The 19,894-nt window shown below is 36.6% G+C and overlaps 1 protein-coding gene across 13 annotated transcripts in view; it reads left to right on the top strand.

The window, feature by feature from the left end:
* The window catches only part of ROBO1 (roundabout guidance receptor 1), a 1,105,499-nt gene that overhangs the window by 729,635 nt on the left and 355,970 nt on the right, over window positions 1-19,894 (top strand). The gene's annotated exons all lie outside the window — the stretch shown is intronic.

Raw genomic sequence — 19,894 nt, 5'->3', positions numbered from 1 at the left:
CATATTGTTTTAAAAATTTCAAGCAACATTAAAAAACCCAGATGTCTGGCTTCTCCTGAGAAACTAGATGATCTGATAACTTTAGATTCTTCCTCACTTGTGGAAGCTGTCACTTGGAGCTGGATGGGGACGACCCCTGTAGGTAGTCTCCCCCATTTGCTGGGATCCTTCACTCATACCGTGTATGCTCAGGTCTTACTGCCCAGCCCCTGTTGCCCTGTTAATGAAATACATGGCACTTTTCTGTCTCTCATTTAGGGACTTGAAGGGCCTACTAAGGACTTTTTTATTTCAAGTGAATTAAGATTGTAGCAAGCACACGAATACCATGCTCTGCTGTAAAAAACTGAAAAGATTACTCAGCATGCTCTGGAAGGATAGATTACAGAGGCAGGAGTGGAAATGGGGAGAACATTCAAAAGGATGCTGAGGTAGGGGTCGATGGTGGCTTCCTCTGAGGCAGTACCAGGGCGATGGAAGAAAGTGGTCTCAGCCTCTGTTCTAGTTTCAGTTGCATGGTTCACACTGACCTGAATGACCAACCCCTGGAGTGCAGACCCCACAGATGATGGGAACAGGGCCCCCTGGACTTGTGCCATGTAGCAGTCTTGAAGGAAGGATTTGGAATAGAAATCCAAAGGTAGAAATGAAAGATCTCGCTTATGGATTTGCCTTGTGTGGGAAGCAACGGTAGTTAGGGAAAGAAAATAATATCATTAATCACCGAACTCTGATTTGGATTGTCTCCGTTTAGTTACAAATGAAATAATTTATGCCAGTATTAAAAGTATAAGGCGCCCTATGTAAGACAACAGAATAGACACTTCTGGGTTCAGCGTACAGCAGTCATTATTTTCCATCTGTTCTCTAAACAAGTGCCATATGAAAAGTGTCCTGGTAGCTTGAATGTATGGATTCATGTCTGTGAGGTATTTATAAACACACAATGTGAATTCTTGCCCCTTCTAGCATTTTAATGGTTTCACATTAAATGGTAGGTCATTATACTTTTCACTGAGACAGTGAAGGGTGATTAACTCCGTCTGGGTTCAACCAGTGTAATTTTAGAGGCTACAAATATTGTTCCAAGTCAGGTTAAGGTTTAAGGGTGAAAGTATAGTGAAGCCTGACTGAATGACTTTTACAGCATCGAGTTAATGTACACAAACAAAGAAACTCTTGTTTTCTTTCCATTATGAGTGTAGAGAACAAATGACTTGCTTGTTATAGAGAGGAAAATGTGAAAATTAGGTTGGTTTCCAATAAAATTCGTGCTGTGTGAACCCATTTACTCGGTATTTTGAATTTGAAGTTCTTTTTAAGCCCTGTTTAACATTGCTGAGATTCAGAAACTTTAGACCCTGAATGCATGGCCTTTGTTGAAATAAGACTATCCCAACAAATGGCATCAACAGATTTACTATTTTTTACATAAAGAAGGCAATTTACCGCCATAAAATACACGAGCACACTCTTAGAAGGGAAAATTGCCTTTTTCTCTCCACTGACTGTTTTTAATAGATCCAACTACCCCCACATGCTTCCATTTCTCTCCATTTCTCCCAGTGAGTACTTGAGGTAATTTGATATAGCCTTTTCCTTTTCACTAGTTGGATTCAAATCTTGGAGACTGGATTTCAGTTAAAAAAGGGAGGTTGAGGGCAGAAGGTTGCTTATTATGACCCAGGAATGGGATTAGAAGGCTAAAGCTTCCTTTCAAAGCTGTGTTTAGTATTTACATCCATCTTAAAGACAGATTTAGAAATGAAGTCTGACACTTAATGTGGATCAATTTTTGCTTAAAAGACTAGATATTTTGAGGCTGCTCCATGGAACTTAAGGTACATGCTGGAAAACTGTAATACCCTGGGCATTAAAAAAAAGTCCTAATATATAATGAATTAGCCATTCTCTTCTCCTTTAATATTTAACACTTTTTACTTATAGTGTAGCTTTTGTTTGGTTTGAATTTCTGTCAGAATATGACAGGATTTTGTGGGAAAAAACATTTTGGCTTAACAGATTTTAGATGTAAACTTTAAGGAAGTTAGAGAACATTTTGTTTTTACAGAAGTAGAATAGATTTGACGAGTTTCTGGAAAAAAAAAGACTGAGGAATTAATAACAACAGGCAAAGTAAATAAATTTCATTTGGGCTAACTGATCCTTTAAAAAACATAGCAGCCTTGATCTGACATCATTCAAGTTGTAAAGGTTGCCATGAGATGCTTGGGTCTAGTCCCTGAGGTCACAGAGGAAGTGCAAAGGTCAAGGCTTACACTTAGCCTTGTGTCAACAGTGTCATGCCCTAATAAGTCCAAGAACTGACTTGACTGGGTTCAACTCCATATATAAGTATATCATGCTCTTTCCTGAACTTAAATAAGGAGGTGAGTAAATGCAGGCTTTTAGGCCTTTGTGTTGCTATCTAGACTTGACTCAAATTCAAAAAATTAACAACTATGAGGGAGAAGAATAAATTCTCCTTAAAATACACTTTACTCAGGATGAGAGTCTGCTTGTGAAGTCATTTTTTTGTTAGAAACATTTTAAAAATATGTGCATGCATGTTTATGAATGCACGTGTGAGCATCTTTTTAAAATCGGTCCTTTTACACACACACACACACACACACACTCATCATGGAACATGCTTGATTCAAGAGCATGAACTAATTTCACCTTATTTGGTTTGAATTTAGGCCTCCTGTGTCAGAGATAATTTACTGATGACATTGATGATTTTAAATTTAGTTGGGTTCTATAATGATGAAGATTAGTAGAGGAGAACTTCCCCAACCTAATGACTGAGTTCTTCCCTTCAGTCTGCTTGAGGCATCTTCAGATAATCATTACCTTGGGAACCAATGAATGTACCAGGGAAATGACAAGTGGAGGTTGATTTAGGCACCTGGAGCCAGGATTGGGATTACCTTCACCTGAGACATGCTGGTGAGAGGTGGATTCCTGAACAACAAAATGGCTATCAGGAAGAAGGAGTATTTCTGCCACATTCTTTGTCAAATAAATTTTCTCTTGTACCCATCACTGTAAACTACACTACCAGAGCAACCCACCATTGTGTTCCAACCTGGGCTGTTTTCTCTGTAAACCTACTGAAGTCTTCATTTTTAATTTTAGCCAAATTTTAAATTTAGTCGTAATTTTAAGCTCCACAAACATGCTTTTGTTTTCTAATTATTCCTTTTTCATAGCATTGTTTTTCTTGTTTTGTGGATGTAATCACTTCCCAAATGTTCCCGAGTTTATTCAGAAATAAGAGTTTATTGTTAGCCTCTCCCCCTGATTTCGATGATGCTTGAGTTATCTTAGTTTCCTCTAGAGTCAATTTTTAGTTTCTTAAATTTGACCCTTCTACCTCATTCTGTAGCTTTTTTGTGTGCCTGATAATCCTTCCTCTAGAAAAGGGGACTGCATAGTTAGTTAACGAACGGCCTCAGAGTTACAACTGACTATTACTTGGAAATCTCACTATGAGTTCTGTGTGAGTTAAGTAAAAGGGAGGCTTTGCTTTGGCGGGGGGGAGTGTGGGAGGGGGGAACAGCTAGGAAGCCAACTATAGATTATAGGAGCACTCAAAATAAAGAAAAGGATTATGCTGGGTTTCACCTGATAGGTTGTTCACTTTCACTGAGAAAGGGTCAGCTGTTTTTGCTGGAGGTAAATGCCCGCTGCCTGGTTTTGCCTGCCTTTGGGAAGGAGGGAATTTCAAGTAAAAGAATTGCCCATATACAGACCTTTAATTAAGCCCCCTTTCTTAAGTGTCCTTTTCACAGCCATCTTCCACAGTACCTGCTGACTGGGTCTTGATTTCCAAGGGCTGCCTCTGCAGACTTGGACATTTTCTAGAACCACGTCACAGCAGATTTTAAGTTGCAACTCTGTTAGATTCCTGAACACATTCTCATTCTTTCTCTTATCTCCAGAAATGTGTTCATTGGTGATACCAGTCCCTCAAATCCATCTCAGAACTTTTGTGTCAGTGGCTTCAGAAAGAGTGGACGCCATTGTGTGTGCTCGATCTGCCGTTTCAATCAGTTGCTAATACTGTGCATAATATAATGCATATTTAGATTTTTAAATGTAAATTATTGTGTGTAATAACACAATATTTCTAGCTTTCCGTAAATAATTTGTGTTTTAATACTTAATAAATCTAATTAAAGGACAAGAACTGACAGTGAGGTTTGAGGAAGAATATAAATAATATTTCTCACGTTAGAATGAGCTAAATGTACATTTGGAAGGGGAAGGGAGATGTTTACCATTTTGTTTATGATTTCTCCTGAGCCAAATATATTTACAAATGACTTGTAAATAACAGCCATTCTGTAAGTATATATTGAAAATATGAATGCAATTCCATTGCTTTGTTATTATCTATGTGTCAGTGCTATTCTAATGGACTCATTTTTGTTTTTACTTATATTTAGATAAAAAAAAAAAAACAAAAGAAAAAAAAACAAACCAGAAACAACTGGAGGGCCTGTCTGGCTCTGTTGGTGGAGCTACCTGACTCTTGATTTTGGGGTTGTGTGTTTGAGCCCCACGTCGAGAGTGGAGAGATTCTTAAAAAAAAAAAAAAAAAAAAAAAAAAAAAAAAAAAAAAAAAAAAAGAAGAAGAAGAAGAAAGAAAACTGACTTGTTTGCCAGAAAACCGACTCAGATACATTAAAATATACGCTAATGTGTGGGGTGGTAAACTTTTGGCAGGGGCCTTCTGCCCTCCTGTTTAAATTCTGGTAGAGGAAATACACAACTTATAAAATTCTGAAGTAGTCGCTGAAAAATGGTTTCTTCATGTTTTTATGTATTCAACATGACTGAAATGGCATACTGCCAATCAAAAATGATTGTGAGAGTATTAAGGGGGGGAATCTAGGGTATCAGAAAAAAATATAATGTATTTAAATATTTTCTTAGGAAACTCGAAAAAGGTATTATTTAGTTCAAAAGAGAGAAATCCAATGTTGGCAGATAATTTCTCCTTTCTTTTCTTTTCCTTTTTTTTTTCTATAGTGGTTATTGTTATTATCAAATACCATAAAAGTATAAACATTTTTAAACAAAAGACAAATACTTCATTTTTATACTCATTATGCAGTAACTTTTATTTTGGTTTTCTGCAGTAAAATTAGGCTTCCTCTTAAAGTATTACATTCAGTTATAATTAAACAATCTAAAAGATAACTTTTTCAGAAGATACATAGATTTTTTAAGTAAATTAGTGAATAATCAACAGTGATGATTAATTTATACAACAGAAGGTGAACCCAGGCAGCTGCTTTCTGTTTCCATACCCCCTGAGGCAGCTAAAACCCAGTGTTACAGCCTAAAAAAAAAAGGAGAGTTTTTTGTTAAAGAGAAATCTGTTTTTTGAAGCTCTTACCTCTGCATCATTTTTCCTTGTATATAAAAAAATATGCACTACATTCCTCATAACTCAAGAAATATGATGTATGATCTTTCCGTACCAATGTCTTTCCTAAGGACCACAATTTGACTATTATCCAACTATCATCTACTTCCATCATTTTCTTTGCAAAATAATTGCCTGACAATTTTGATGAAATGTAATGGCCAACTTTAAAAGAAATAGACAAGAAGAATAAACCTTGTAACAATCACAAAACAAAGAGTTTTAGGGTTGTGAATCAATCAGTGACAGAAATAATGTACCAAAGACTATAGTTTAAAATGGGTGATTTTAAATCTAATTTGTACAATTTTTTTTTTTTTTCTTCCTGAAATATGTCAGTGATTATCTTGGACCCAGTTATGTTTCATGCTTCCAGCAGGTGGAGATAAAAGGTTTCTGTCAATGATGCTCGTAATCTTGTATGTCCTTTAAGGAAAAAGACCTCAAAAATGCGAGACTCCAGCATTAGGCTGTGGAAGTTAGAGCAGGCAACAGTCTTTTTCTATCTTCACAGCTTGTTTGCTTCCAATTTTGTCTAATTAAAATGAATGTTTCCCCAAACTGGACCAAATAGAAGAGTCTGCCAGTCTTATGAGATAAACACAATTACCTTCATAAAAAGTTGCTGTTCAGTTCTTAGCTCTGTTTAATGGATATGAAAACTCTGACAAAAAGGGAACTTAGAAGTAAATTACAAACATATGAGAAAAATACACAGACAGCAAGATTCAAAATTTCACTCTCAAGAGGAAATAGCATTTGGACAGTTTGTTCTTCATATGCTCACAATTTTTCCCCAAGATTTATTTCGGCATCCTTGATGCTAAAGACGACATTGCAGTATCTACTTACTTACCCGATTTTATAAATAGAATATGCAGGCTGTACAGAAACAAGTGTGAGTTCACTTGTCATCTTAGTTGATCAATTATTTAGTATGTGTCTTTGGATACAGTTCTACATATTTAGTGACTTTAAATATATAATATCTTTATAGCATGACTCTCGCCTCACAGGCCTTTATGAAGGCCAAGCCCAGAGATGATTAAAATGTTTTGAAACTCTAAATGTCTTAAAAAGATTCCCTTCGCTTCTTTGAAAACAAATAGCTACCCAAAGGGAAGCTTGCTAGTCTACCTAAGAGGCTACAGAATTTATCACTCAGAAGTTTTCTTTTCTTTATTCTTATGTCCTCTATTTCATTACCAATAGAATTTTGTGAGGGGTAAGAGTTATTCCTCCCCAATCTGTCATGCTGTATTGTTTCATTTATTTTATTGGGAGGTAGGGTGCAGTCACTTAATTTTGTACTGTAGGTGGCTCTAAGGGAAATATATATATGAAATCTTTCTCTCTGTAATATATAATATTTAATATAGAATATACAAGAATTATATAGAATATAATATATTAGTTCTAATTTTCTCTCTCTTTTCTTCCCATCTCCTCGCCCTGTGTTGTGGCAAGAAACAAAAAGAAAGCAGCTTTGTTCCTTCTAAACACTCAGAGTACTTTATCATGTTTTGGGGGAAGAGGTTAACATTCTGAAACACTGCTGTGTTTTATTGCCAGTAAATGTTTTTACTCACTAGTGAAAAGTTTGTAAATAGGCACTGTTTAAGAAAACAAAGAGATAATAAGTACTCAGACTTTTCCCTTCAAATTCTCTATACCTAGGAAAATGCATTGGTGATCTCAGCCCTTCTGAACAATAGTTGGGATCACAAAACCACTACTCATCATTCAGCCTGCCTGGCATAATTAGCGGCTTTGACTCAAAGGAGACTAAGGCGTGTTTAGAATAGAGGGGAAAGCTTTTTTTCCCCCTCCTTATCCCCCGTTATTCAGAACCAAGACTGCATGTATCCCAAAAGGCCAGGGTGGCAGCTGAACAAGTAGCTGCTTCTAGATGTGTTCTGTAGATGAAATGTTTTCTCTGATGCGCCATTTGGAGGGCACTCCGTTACAAGTCTAAAAGAAACAGTGGAGTTTGTGTGCCAGGCTGATGGTTGGGAAAATGTTTCTGTTTGTTCAGGAAAGGCACGTAGTGCCGGACCATCACTGTGGCCTGCATTTGATGAGTTTGGGATACGTGAATAGCTGTCCTTGAAGACTTCTGCCTGGCTGAATAGTATATATTACAAAGAGATTTGAGAGGCAGGATTTGTCCAGCGTGGTTGACTGCTTAGCACCCACAACTCAGAAGGACTGGGTTTTAGTCTGTCTTTCCTCATTGAACGCTGCCATGGAAGTATAACCTATGTTGCTAGTAATTGCTAGCAACCCAAGCCTATAAGAATATACATTAACCAACAAAGGGTGAGGTGGTGGCTGGAAATGCTCTCTTTTTAGAGCCCTTTGGCTGAGATAGCCAGCCACTCAGTCCCTTTTGGCTCAAAGCAACATCAACTGGGTTCTTATTTTCTTGGATCTTCCTGTGAACTCCGTCTCTGATTACCGTCTTATTCAGGCTCCTTAGGGCTTTGGAGAAGATGGCGTGCCCTAAGCCTTGTGCTCTTCTCTCAACAACCTTTTCACTGATGTCTTTGGCATGATCATTAACTTCATGTTACCTGTCCGAGGATTAATCCCGGACCCTCTGCTGTTCTTCCTTCTTTTCACTGTTGATGTTGTCACTGTCCCTATAACTGGAATCTTAACTCTGCAGAGTTGATACTTGAATAGGTGGAATTTCCATAAATTCTTAGCAGCATAAATTTTCCAGGCTTTGTTTGAAATCCCACCTTTGTTGCTGCCTGCACGTCTTCTTTTGAAACACCATACCAATAATAGTTTAACTTAATAATCAAAACAAACAGGGCAGAACAAAGAAGAAAAACTTAACTATGTCTACAGTGGTTGTCCTGGACATTTGGCAATGTTGGTTGCAATCACTGGAGGCATCTAGTGAGTAGGAGCGAATGATGCTGGTTAACGTCCTAGGGTACCTGGGACAGCCCCTCACAACACGGAACAGTCCTGCGCAGAATGTCAGTCTGAGCCAAGTTTGAGAAACCCTGCTCTGAGATAAAATTATCTCTCTTCCCCATTCAATCTTTACACCTTTACAAAATTGTCTTTTATATCACCACTTCCTTTCACTTTTGGGACCAAGGTTGGTGTAGTCACCTGTGACGTGTAATCTGTTAATAAGCTGCTCTGAATGGTCCATTCTTCCTCATCCTCATAAAGAATAGGGAGTAAAAACAGAGATCAGGGGAAAACTAATTTGGGGGCAGAGAAGAAAGACAGGGGCCTGTATTGTGCTCACTCAGCAGGGAGCTCTGAGAGGTGAATGTGCATAGAAAAACACGATGGAAATGCACAAGATGGTCCTGAACAGAGGAAGACAAATGCTACATGATATCACTTATATGTGGAATCTAAAAAAAACTGAACTCAGGGGCGCCTGGGTGGCTCAGTCGGTTAAGCATCTGACTTTTGATTTTGGCTCAGGTTATGATCTTGGGGTTGTGAGATTGAGCCTGGGATCAGCATGGAGCCTGCTTGGGATTCTCTCTCTCCCTCTCCCTCTCAAAAAACTGAACTCCTAGAAACAGAGGGTAGAATGATGGTTACCAGCGGCTGGGAGGTGGGGGAATTGGAGAGATGTATTTTTTTTTTGGAGGGGGGATAGGGAAGATTTTTTTTTAAGGGTACTAACTTTCAACTAATAGATAGATACATTCAGGATATCAGTGCACAGCATAGTGATTATAGTCAACAGTACTGTGATGTAAATGTCTAAGTTGCTAAGAGACTAGGTCTTAATTGTTCTTACCACTAAAAAAGAAATGATAATTATGTGAAGTGATAGAGGTGTTAGCTAAACCTGTGATGGTAATCATATTGCAGTATATAAGTGTATCAAATCAATACACCATATACCTTAAACTTACACAATGTTATATGTCAATTATAACACAATTAAAAACAAAACAAACAAAAATGATGGTCCTAGAAGGCACCAAAAGATTTCAATACCTTTTACACTTGACTTATAGTTAATCTTTTTTTCAGTACAATTACTAATCATCTTATGTCTATATACTTCTCACATCATTCTTTAGTGAACCCGGTGTTGATTCAGACAGACTCCCGACTTGTTTCCATCCCTCTAATCTCTCTTTTCTTGATTTACCTTATGAATCAATCATCTCAGCTGTGCTTTAGGGAAGGCGAGTTTAGCAGGGATTCCTGATTTTCCTCATCTTCTGACTCAGCATAGAATAATGGTAAACAGTACAGACTCTGGGGTCAGACTGCCTCGGGTCATGTCACTGAGATCTACCAGCCTCAGTTCCCCTTTCCATAAAATGGATCTGTCAAATCCTCAGAGTCCACTTATAAGATTATTGGAAGAATAAAGTGACATATTAAAGCATAGCACAGTGTCTGCCACAAATCTTTGATAATTTATTACTTATATTGTTCCATTGTTATTAATCTTTTTATTGTTATGCATTGCTAATGTGCATACATAGCATGGATTCTCGTATGTTTATGTGTTTCCCCGTATTTGAGTTTGCCAGCTCTAGATTACAAACTGCTTGTACCAACTTGGGGCCAACTGCCCTTAAAAGTTTTTTTTTTTTTTTTTTTTTCTTTTCAGTAAACTTGTTAGTGTCTTCACACCCCTACCCCAGTTGCTTTCCAGTTTAACCCAAGATGATATTGACTTCCCAATTACTTAAATACTCAAATACTTAAATTTATACTTGACATTGGTCACATGTCTTTACCCCTTTCTCCTCATCTGTATGCTCCTTCATATTAAAGATTTGGATTTTTGTTGCTCTACTTTTTGTAATTTCCTGCATTATTCTCTACAATGCCAATATTATCCAGTCACTGAAGAAAAGGCTATGACTTGAGTTCTGACAGACTGTTCTCCCTTTTTCTTATACTGAGTTTGAGTATTTGAATCTTGTGGCAATTTGAATAAAAAATGCCTTTTTGATTAGCATTCTGTCAAATGTCCTGACCTCTGGGATTAAGAAACAGATTCCGTAAATGTCTTCCAGGGTTCTTTGTGTTTTCATTTAACAACTAAGAAGGAAAGATAGTGTAAGTGGTAATTTAGTTTAAAATGGTGTCTTTGTTCCTGTTAGGAAATTGGTCTGTGGATGTGTATGGCAGCATAGGTGATAAGGTGGAAAGAAGGGGGAGATGTAAATTTGCCTTTTAGTTGCTACTTTTTAATTTCAAATTTTCCTGCATCAGTCATTTGATTCTGATAACTGTGATTAGTGTATTGAAACCTTTCAAAGTGACCTCAACTGTTTTTCTTGTCTGAAAATATAGCAAAAAGATAACCATTGAACTCTCTCTCTCGGAACTTGATAGGCTCATGTCTCACTGTGTAAATGCTTTCAAGTCTATGTTATTTTCATAACTTTAAAGTGAAAAAAATAATTTCTTTAAAATCTAGTTACTATCATTTGTGTGTGGGGGGAGTGTGCTTATAGCTGTTTATAATGATACCCAAACTCTCAGTGTTTGACTGCTTTAGGGGGTAGGGGGAGAGAGACGTTGTTTAAGGAGTATAGAATTCAGTTTTGCAAGATGGAAAAGTTCTGGAGATCTGTTTCAGAAAAAAAAAAATGTGACTATACTTAACACTGCTGAAATGTATTTTTAAATATGGTTAAGATAGTATATTTCGTATTATATTTTTTTTACCATAATTCAAAGAAGAAAGCTCAATATTGAATCTAGGCAAAAATGCTATTGCTTACTGAGTTTCTGGTAGCAGAGTTGGGGCATCTCTTTTTTGTTTAAGAGGTTGATCTGTAGTCCCTGAAGGGTGAAATGGTAATAGGACCTACCTTTTTATTGTGGAGAGATTTAAATGAGGTAGTTTGTGTGAGGTGCTTAACATTGTCTATCTCTTTATAAGTGTGGACCATGGCTATTGTATAGAGTATAATAAAGTGAACTATCATGTGCTGTAATTTATTTAATTGTATAGAATGCCATAATAATTAAGTTCACAAACTCAGTGCCTAATTACAAGTTACGTGTACTTAGAAAATTTGAATTCCTTACACTCTATGCTCATGAGATTTCTCACTTCTATATGGATAAGGCAGTGAGATCTATTTCATACAGTTGTTGAAAGGATTGACTAAGTTAATACAAAAAACACGTATACTGCGTTTTATGTAAGTGTCATTATTATCTTTGGTGAAATAGAAGGTAATGATAGTTTGGATGTTAGTGAGTTTATAGTTTAAAGTAATACGTATTTTAAACTCACTAATTACTCCAAATTACTATTTCTTTTTATTTAATATTATCTCCCTGAATGGGTCACTTTAAAGCTATAGCTACACATTCCCATAGACTGAAGTGTTTTGTGGAGTTTCTGGCCTTACCTATAACTAAGCAGAGGTGGGGTAGGGGACACCAAAGAAGCTAAGTTCTGTGCAGTGAGGAAAATTTTTTACTGTGTATCTTTTAGCCAGTTGCAGGTGCTACAAATCCTAGTAGTTAATCATTATGGTGTTTGTTTCAAGTGAACACCAGGCTGCAGAGAAATGGGTTGTGCATGCAAGACCCTAGGGTGAAGATAGTCAAGAAGAAGTTTAGATTCTTGAAATAAAGAATATTCCTCTGTTGAAAAATAATGCTTTATTAATTATCCTTATCCATTTACATTTAGGGTCTTTAGAGATTTTGGTGTAACTTCAGAAGAAGCACGTGGTGCCCTCTGAAGTCTTCACATGGTTAAGGCATAGTGGTGTGCGCCAAGCGGAGATGAAAATATGCAGGTTCTTTGTGTCCAGGTTTTTGGGGGTGTGTGTGGTGGGCAGGAGGTGGTGATCGTAATCTTCTCTCTGTCCAGACATCTCACATCCTGCCCAATCTCAGGGAGGCAGGTCACTTTCTTATAATTACAGTTTGGGGCTAATACGCCTCTTTGAACATGTTGGATTCTTACTTAATGTATTGATTTTTAAATATAATTATAATGTGAATTTAATTTGGTATATGTGTTAGGAACATGTGCTATTCCTTGGCAAACGTTTCCTTAAATTATATGCTTGTGCATGTATTAAAGTGTAGGAAATTATTGTTTTACTTGTAACATGCTCAAGGTGTATTTTAATAAATGTGAAGGAATACCCTGAGGCTGGGGAACAATGAGATCAAAAGGCTTACTCTATCTCAGAAGATAGTTTTATTAAGGTTGATTATTAATTTAAGGATTTATTTTTGGTGGGGAAAATGACTAGGGAAGGGTCTGAGCCCAAGTAGATCACTTGAGTGTGTGTGTGTGTGTGTGTGTGCGCGCGCGTGTTTTTTCATTTTCTTTCTTTTTGTCTGCATCCTGTCTTATCCCATTCCCCCCTCCCACCTTTGTGTTTATATGCCAGTGGGCTTTCATAGCCACTTTTAAAACAGCAGAGGCCCAGGGTACTCTGGGGGCAGATTTTAGTCAAAAGAACATGGTGTTGTTTTAACTCTTTGGTTAGTGAAGTAGATTAAAAGCCAAATAATTAAAAAAAGAAAAAAGAAAAATCAACAAAAACAGTCACCAATTATGTGATCCTAATCCTTCCTTAGATCTCTGTGATTCTTAATATAAATGTGAGAGGAGATGTTGGTGCTAATTTATCAGAATGTGATCTACATTGCTGAGGAGACAGAAATCTTTTAACAGTTGCCTTTAAGGAACTGTAAATTTCAACAATTATTCAGCCCATTGCTTTCAGCACCTTTTGTTGGCTTATTAGTGTATAGAACAGCAGGGTTGTAACGGGAGGAAGAGCCTGTGCATTTTAATTAGCTCCAAAGACAGTGTGAGATAAAAGCCAGGATTTTTGCCTCATTTTTATTTCACATTGGCTGAGTAAGGATGCTATTGTGGGCTGAGCTGGCTTGACCTAATCTCAGTGACCACCCATTTATGGAAGGGGAATGGCAAAAACTTGCTCCAGTTTTCTGAATGGGATTAGGAAAGCACTAATTAGCAAACCCTGAAAGCCATGAGGCATGGATAGAACACAGCACCCTTCCATAAGAAACAAATGCAGTCTGGGGAAACATTCCCCAATTGAACCAATTAATGCTCGCATATATTAGGCACTTGGTGATGTGTTTTCCGGTTTTAATTACTTAACCATGAATAAGAGCCTGATGTTCCTCAAGCTGTACTTGTTGATTAAATAAATACTTCTGGCCTGAAGAGAGATGTCAGAACTTGAAGAGTACTAACATTGATAAAGAGGTCTGTAAATAGTTGAAGAATAGATTCAAGTTCCATGTGACCTCAGCTGCAAGGGAGGCGACTGGGAATACAATCTGCAGAACTTTAAAATCTGCTTTTTCAGCTTAAGTACAGTCAGATTTTAATTATTAGGAGGAAAAACAATCTATTTGTGGATCAACAGCTCTTTCTTTGTCTCTTAATGAACGACACAGAATACTGCGGAAAGAGCACAGGCTTTGGAAAGGCAGAACTAGACCTGGGTGTGAATCCCTTTGCTGCTAAATAGTGTGGAACTTAGGAGGGGCCCCTGGTTGGTTCAGTTGGAAGAGTATGGGACTCTTGATCTCAGGGTCATAGGTTCAAGCCCCCCATTGGGTGTGGAGATCAGTAAAAAATAAAAAGTAAATTAAAAAAAGGAACAGAAATTAGGAAAGGCGCTTCACATCTTCGAGTTTCTATTTTGCCACCTTCAAACTGAGGGTAATATTATCTATTTTTAAAGTCATTGTTAGGTTTGACACAATATGTGTAATGCCCTGGGTGATACTTGGCACTCAACAGGGACTCCAGAAGTGGCTGTTGTCTTTCCTGTTATTATAATACTACCGTTATTACCTCTCAACATGTCAAACAAGTGGAAGGCAACAGTATATGGAAGAAGCGAAAACTGAAGACACCTTGTCTAGAAACATTGGTCTGAAAGATACAAAACTAGGGTTAGTTGGCTGAAATGGTATTGCAAGTTTCATGGGGATTTCACGTATCCATTTTTCCACCCTACCTTGGTAGACTGAATTGGCCACTAGATGGAAGCATACATTTTTATTGGTTTTCTATCTGTAAATATATAGGTCTTTTTATGAATATTTATGCAAATCTAAAATTTAAAAATAAGATTTAGTCAATGCAATTGATAACTTTTGAAATCTGTAGAGCTTAACTGAGATTATATAGGAAAGGAAAGCAAAAATAACGTAAGATTCTGGAAATGTGTATGTGGGACTTGCATACGTGCAATTTATTTATTTATTTATTAATGTTTTTTTAATTATATTATGTTAGTCACCATACAGTACATCCCTGGCTTTTGATGTAAAGTTCTATGATTCATCAGTTGCGTATAACACCCAGTGCACCATGCAATACGTTCCCTCCTTACTACCCATCATCAGCCTATCCATACATGCAATTTATGATGAATATACTGGTAATATTTAAAAATAATTGGCAAAGTATTCTGTTCTCCCAGTTTAGATAGCACAATAGTTATTTTTATTCATTTATATACATTAGAACAGCTTACTATATAAATATTTAAAAAGTTATACAATGCTAAGTACATTCTTTCAGCCTAGAGGGACTGGCTGTATTTTCAATAAAGTCCTAAGTGATCATAATCACTAGTTTGAGCAGGATTGCATGCATATGTGAATAAGTAGGACTTAAGATTTCAGATATGATGCCAATATTGTGGTACATATTTTTAAAAGATTTTTGTTTTCTCAAGATTAGTTTCTTTTACACTTTATTTCTTTTCAATGTAGCTTATGATTTTTTTTAAACTATTGATTGACTGCTTGAATTGAGATCTTTGCTAGATGCTCTGGTTAGAATAAGAAAATATAAAAATTTCTGTCCCTCTCCTCAAGGAGCTTACATTGCACTTTGAGTACAAAAACATAAATAGTTAAATAATATATGCAGTTTAAGTTATTATTCCAGAGAACAAAGAAATAGGATTGAAATCTTTGCAGGGAGAAATAGTTTCATGCTGCAGTAAGTACTTTAAATTAATGAAATATTTTGGAGAAGATAGAGTGAAGGGGAGGGGAGTGGGAAAGAAAAAGGAGTTTTAGGAAGAGAAGAGTATGTGGATATAGAACAAAGCATGTTTGCACACCAGTGAATAATCTGATTTTTCTAGATCTGAGGGGAATTGTGGGAATTGGGGTTTAAAAAGGTAGACTGAGGTCAGGTTGTGGAAGGTTTTAACTGACAGGCTAAGTGGTTTGGAATTTATCTTATAGTCGAGAGGGAATAGTCAGTTAAATGGCCGCCATCGCTTTAGCAGAGAAAAGAAATAGTTTTATACCAATTTCTCTGCTTTATAGCCTAGTTGAATCCACTTTTCAAATTATGTGAAGAAATTTAGGAAAAAAAGGGATTTGGTGTTAAGCAAAGTTCAGATTTTCATTGTTATAACATAATGGAGTATATCTTATACTTGTCGTAATTTAAGAAATTACAAGGCATATTGTGGTCTTGAAGCTTAACTGACCACATATTGTGGTCTTGAAGAAAATTTGGGGAAGAATTAATCTGTTTTGCCTGTTCTTTTACAAAAAACATTACCCTGTACATTTTGCTGACCTCATTTTTATTTATCTTCCAATGCAAGAATAGATTTCTTTGTTGGTCACTATAAGTGAAGAAAGGCTTCCAAAATGTATAACTGAATATGTAGTAAAATACATAGGTTCAGTTACATGCTAATGAGAAAGAGTCATCATAGGATTTGAGCGAACTAAAATCGGGCAAATGCTGATATGAAGAGGAGAGACAGGAAAGGGCCAAGAGTTGGTTACAATTGGTGAGGGATTTGGGGTCTCATGAAGATAGGGATAGGTGCTGTATATGCTTTAAGTACGAAGTTCCATCAAAGAGAGTAGGCTGCATGAAAATCCAGGCCAACGGACTACTGGAATCCTCAGGGAATCCTGACTCAGTCAGGGTTCTGGCTCCTGGTCATCTATGTACAGGACGGAGGGGGGGTCTCACAGCCAGAGTGGAGGCAGGCAAAGTCGGGCTCTAAGATGGACATGGGCACCAATTCTAATGAAACTTCATGATTGAGTAGTTTTTCCTTCTTTTTCCTCCATTTTTAGGTGGCTCTTCATGTCTCCACTTAGGGGCTCAGGGAAACACTGAGTCCAGGTTGCAGAGTGTAAGTTGGAGACCCATGATTTCGCTGTCACTGCTGTTTCTCAGCATTCTGCCTTAACCCTTTGCTCTTGATTTTGAGACCCTACCCCCTGCTGGAGCAGTTCTAACGTGTGAATTATGTTGAATCTGTTCTGTTTAGAACTTAATGCCTGTCGTATCCTAGTGCGATGAACAAGTTCGGATTAAATTTGGGTTTAAAAAACCACCACCACAATAAAACAAGCCAAAGAACAAAATTAGGCTGACCTATATTTGTTTATGTAATTTAAGGATTCGTTACATAGGGGTCTTTATGCTTCTTTAAAGCAGACAGTTTTCTGAATCAAAGTTGAATATTAGGGTGTATTGGTCTGTAATGTGGAGATAGAGGTAGAACCATGCTCCCCACTTAAGTGCTGGGACTTCTGTGTTCTCTTTTACCACTGAACACCTTGGGCTATGGAAGAGGTTGACAAATTGCTTTCAGTGTTCATATAATGGCATCTTCAGTGATTCCGTTTTTCCTTGATCCCAATTTTGCTGACTAGGAAGACATGATCTAAAAGTTTTAGCTTTTAGAATACACTTATTGAAGGCTTTAGTGTCGGACTAGATAAAGTATTTTTCACATTATAATTCATTGAATTCTCTCAATAGTTATTCTTTTTTAGTTTGATTGATTGATTGATTGATTGATTGATTTTTGTGGTCAGGAGGCTCCGGTTTAAAGTTAAGAAACTGGTGGCCCAAATTTACACAACTAGTTAAAGGACAGAGGTGGGACTGTGAAGTCCAAATCTAATTCTCTTTGTCCATCGTACCAGCAGACTCCTTAAAGAGGACAGGAAGTCAGGTTGGTTTTATCTTTATGAAATCACTAGCAAAATTGTCACAAAATTTATTGTTTTACCTGATCAAATTCCCTTTCTATACCAAGTCATGAAAATAGGAGATGATCTTTCAAGTGCTTGTTTATGATACATTCAGAGGAAATGAAAATGTTCATGTAACTGGCTTTTATTATCAGAGCTAGCTGAAAAGAGATTTGATTTAAATATAATTTAGTGCACTCTCTTTATCTTTTTTTTTTGAAGATTGTATTTTATTTATTTGACATATATATATATATATAGAGAGAGAGAGAGATAGTACAAGCAAGGAGAGCAGCAGGCAGAGGGAGAAGCAGGGAACAGGGAGCCACCATGCAGGGAACAGGGAGCCACCAAGCAGGGAGCCCAAGTGGAGTTTGATCCTAGGTCTCTGGGATCATGACCTAAGCTGAAGGCAGACGCTTAACCGACTGAGCCACATGGTGCCCCTGCAGTCTCTTTATCTTGTGGCTAAAGATTTAAGAGTGAGCTGAGTCTAAAAGACTTATCCAAGACACCTCACTTTTTAGAAGCAAAATCAGCTTCCTGGATTCTCAAACCAGCTTTTTTTTCTGCGGGACCCCACACCCTGGTCTCATTCCCATGTTGGTGAAAATTTAATTTACTTTAGAAGGACCCCATGCTCATGGAGAAAATTACTAATCAAATTGAACTTTCTGGTTCTGATTTAATTTGGTGGCATTAGTTGACATGGTCTTAGGCTCCTGGGAAAGAATTATTGAAAGCTAATTTTAACTTGATGAAATATAATCTAATACAAAATTTACCTTGAGCGACAAAATATAAAATTATTGTATTTGTAAACAGGGACTTTAAATTTGGGGTAAAATATTTGTTTATCTTAAGTTATGAGTAAATTCCCAAATGATGTATCTTAAAAAAAAAAAATAGGAATAGATACTGCGAACTTATATTAAGTAGAAAAGAAGAAAGAAAATCAGCGGTGGGGCTTTGATAGGAAAACCATTAGATGTGATCTCTTCACCTGTTAAACCCAGCTGTCCCTTCTGGGATTTGGCCTTTGTGTGCTGAGAACCATTTCTATGAAAATCTAATGAGGAAACTCTAAACTGCTGGTGACAAGACCAGCCTATTTTACAAACCATGCAGTAACCGGGATCAAGTATCAGAGTTCAAATTCAAGCCTCTTTCTATTTTTCATATATTGAGTTTGGTGGTATTTTGTAAAACTATCTATCCTTCTTCCATTGCCAAGCTGACTAATCGACTGGTCTGTTGACACCATCTGTCTAAGGAATCCACAGCCGCCACCATGACTTTTGGTTCAGCTTTCAATAGAGACACATTCCATCAAGAAATAAATCTTTTTTTTTTTTTTTTTACTTTTAATTTCCTAAGTTGTGAATCACATGGAATTTCCCTTTCTTTCAGTTTTCAGTTTTTTTCTTTCTCTTTTTCTTTTTCTCTTCCTTTTTTTGTCTTTCTTTTTTTTTTTTCATTTTCCAAACACATTCATTTAATGTGTTTCAAGAGAGTTGCATATTGTGGGTTTTAATGATACATTAATAGAAATTGATACATTGGCCTATGACATAAATATAGTATAGGATGCATATAATGTTTGAAAAGAATTTATGTAGAACTCACTTTTTTAAAAAATCATTCTGGTAAATGATTGCATGTTTCTTATTAAATAGCAAGAGTATTTTGGAATGAAAACAGCAAGAGTATTTTAAGAAAATGCTTTTGATTTGGTGAATACTTATGGTTTCATTTATGTAGCTCATCTGTTCAGTCTTATACGTTTCCTTTAGACCTGAGTAGTATAGTGCTGATTATATATTTTATGAGAAAAATGTAATTGGTGCCGATTGCTCTTTGAAAATGAAATTTTTAAAAAGAGATGAAATTTCAGTGTACTCCATGTCCACCTCAGACAATATTATTTGGAATAAACACTTCAGAAGTATGCAGGGAACTCTTAAATGTCGGTGTTTATGTAACATCTTTTATTTGAGTGAATCAAATTCTTTAGTACTACATTCTCAGTTCCCACTGTAAAATATGAAAAGTAAGTCGGAACTCATTCCCTTGCCTTTGCTATATTTTATATGCATGCTTGGAAATATGTAAAAACCTATGGTGATTACAAATAAATTTAAGACATATTTTTTACCTTAAGCTGTTAAAAGTTAAGTTAAAGGAAAAGAAATACACTTGCAAAAGGTTAAATAATAATAGACAATTTAAATATTAGGGTATAGATGACAAAATGACATCATATTCTGTTTTTGAGAAGTAAAAGGGCATGGGCTATACTGGTCTGGCAAGACTTCATGGAAGAAGAGGAGATAATAGAAACTTGAAGGCATTGGAGAAGTGGAGAGGTGATAAGTGTGAAATTCCTCACTGTGTCTCCATAGTGACACAGTCCAAGGGAGAAAAAACTTCATTTAATATAGGGAA

Source organism: Ailuropoda melanoleuca, chromosome 1, assembly GCF_002007445.2.
Source record: "Ailuropoda melanoleuca isolate Jingjing chromosome 1, ASM200744v2, whole genome shotgun sequence".
NCBI classification, from domain to species: Eukaryota; Metazoa; Chordata; class Mammalia; order Carnivora; family Ursidae; genus Ailuropoda; species Ailuropoda melanoleuca.
The sequence above is the reverse complement of the archived record's forward strand: the minus strand, read 5'-3'. Positions and strand labels throughout refer to the sequence as shown.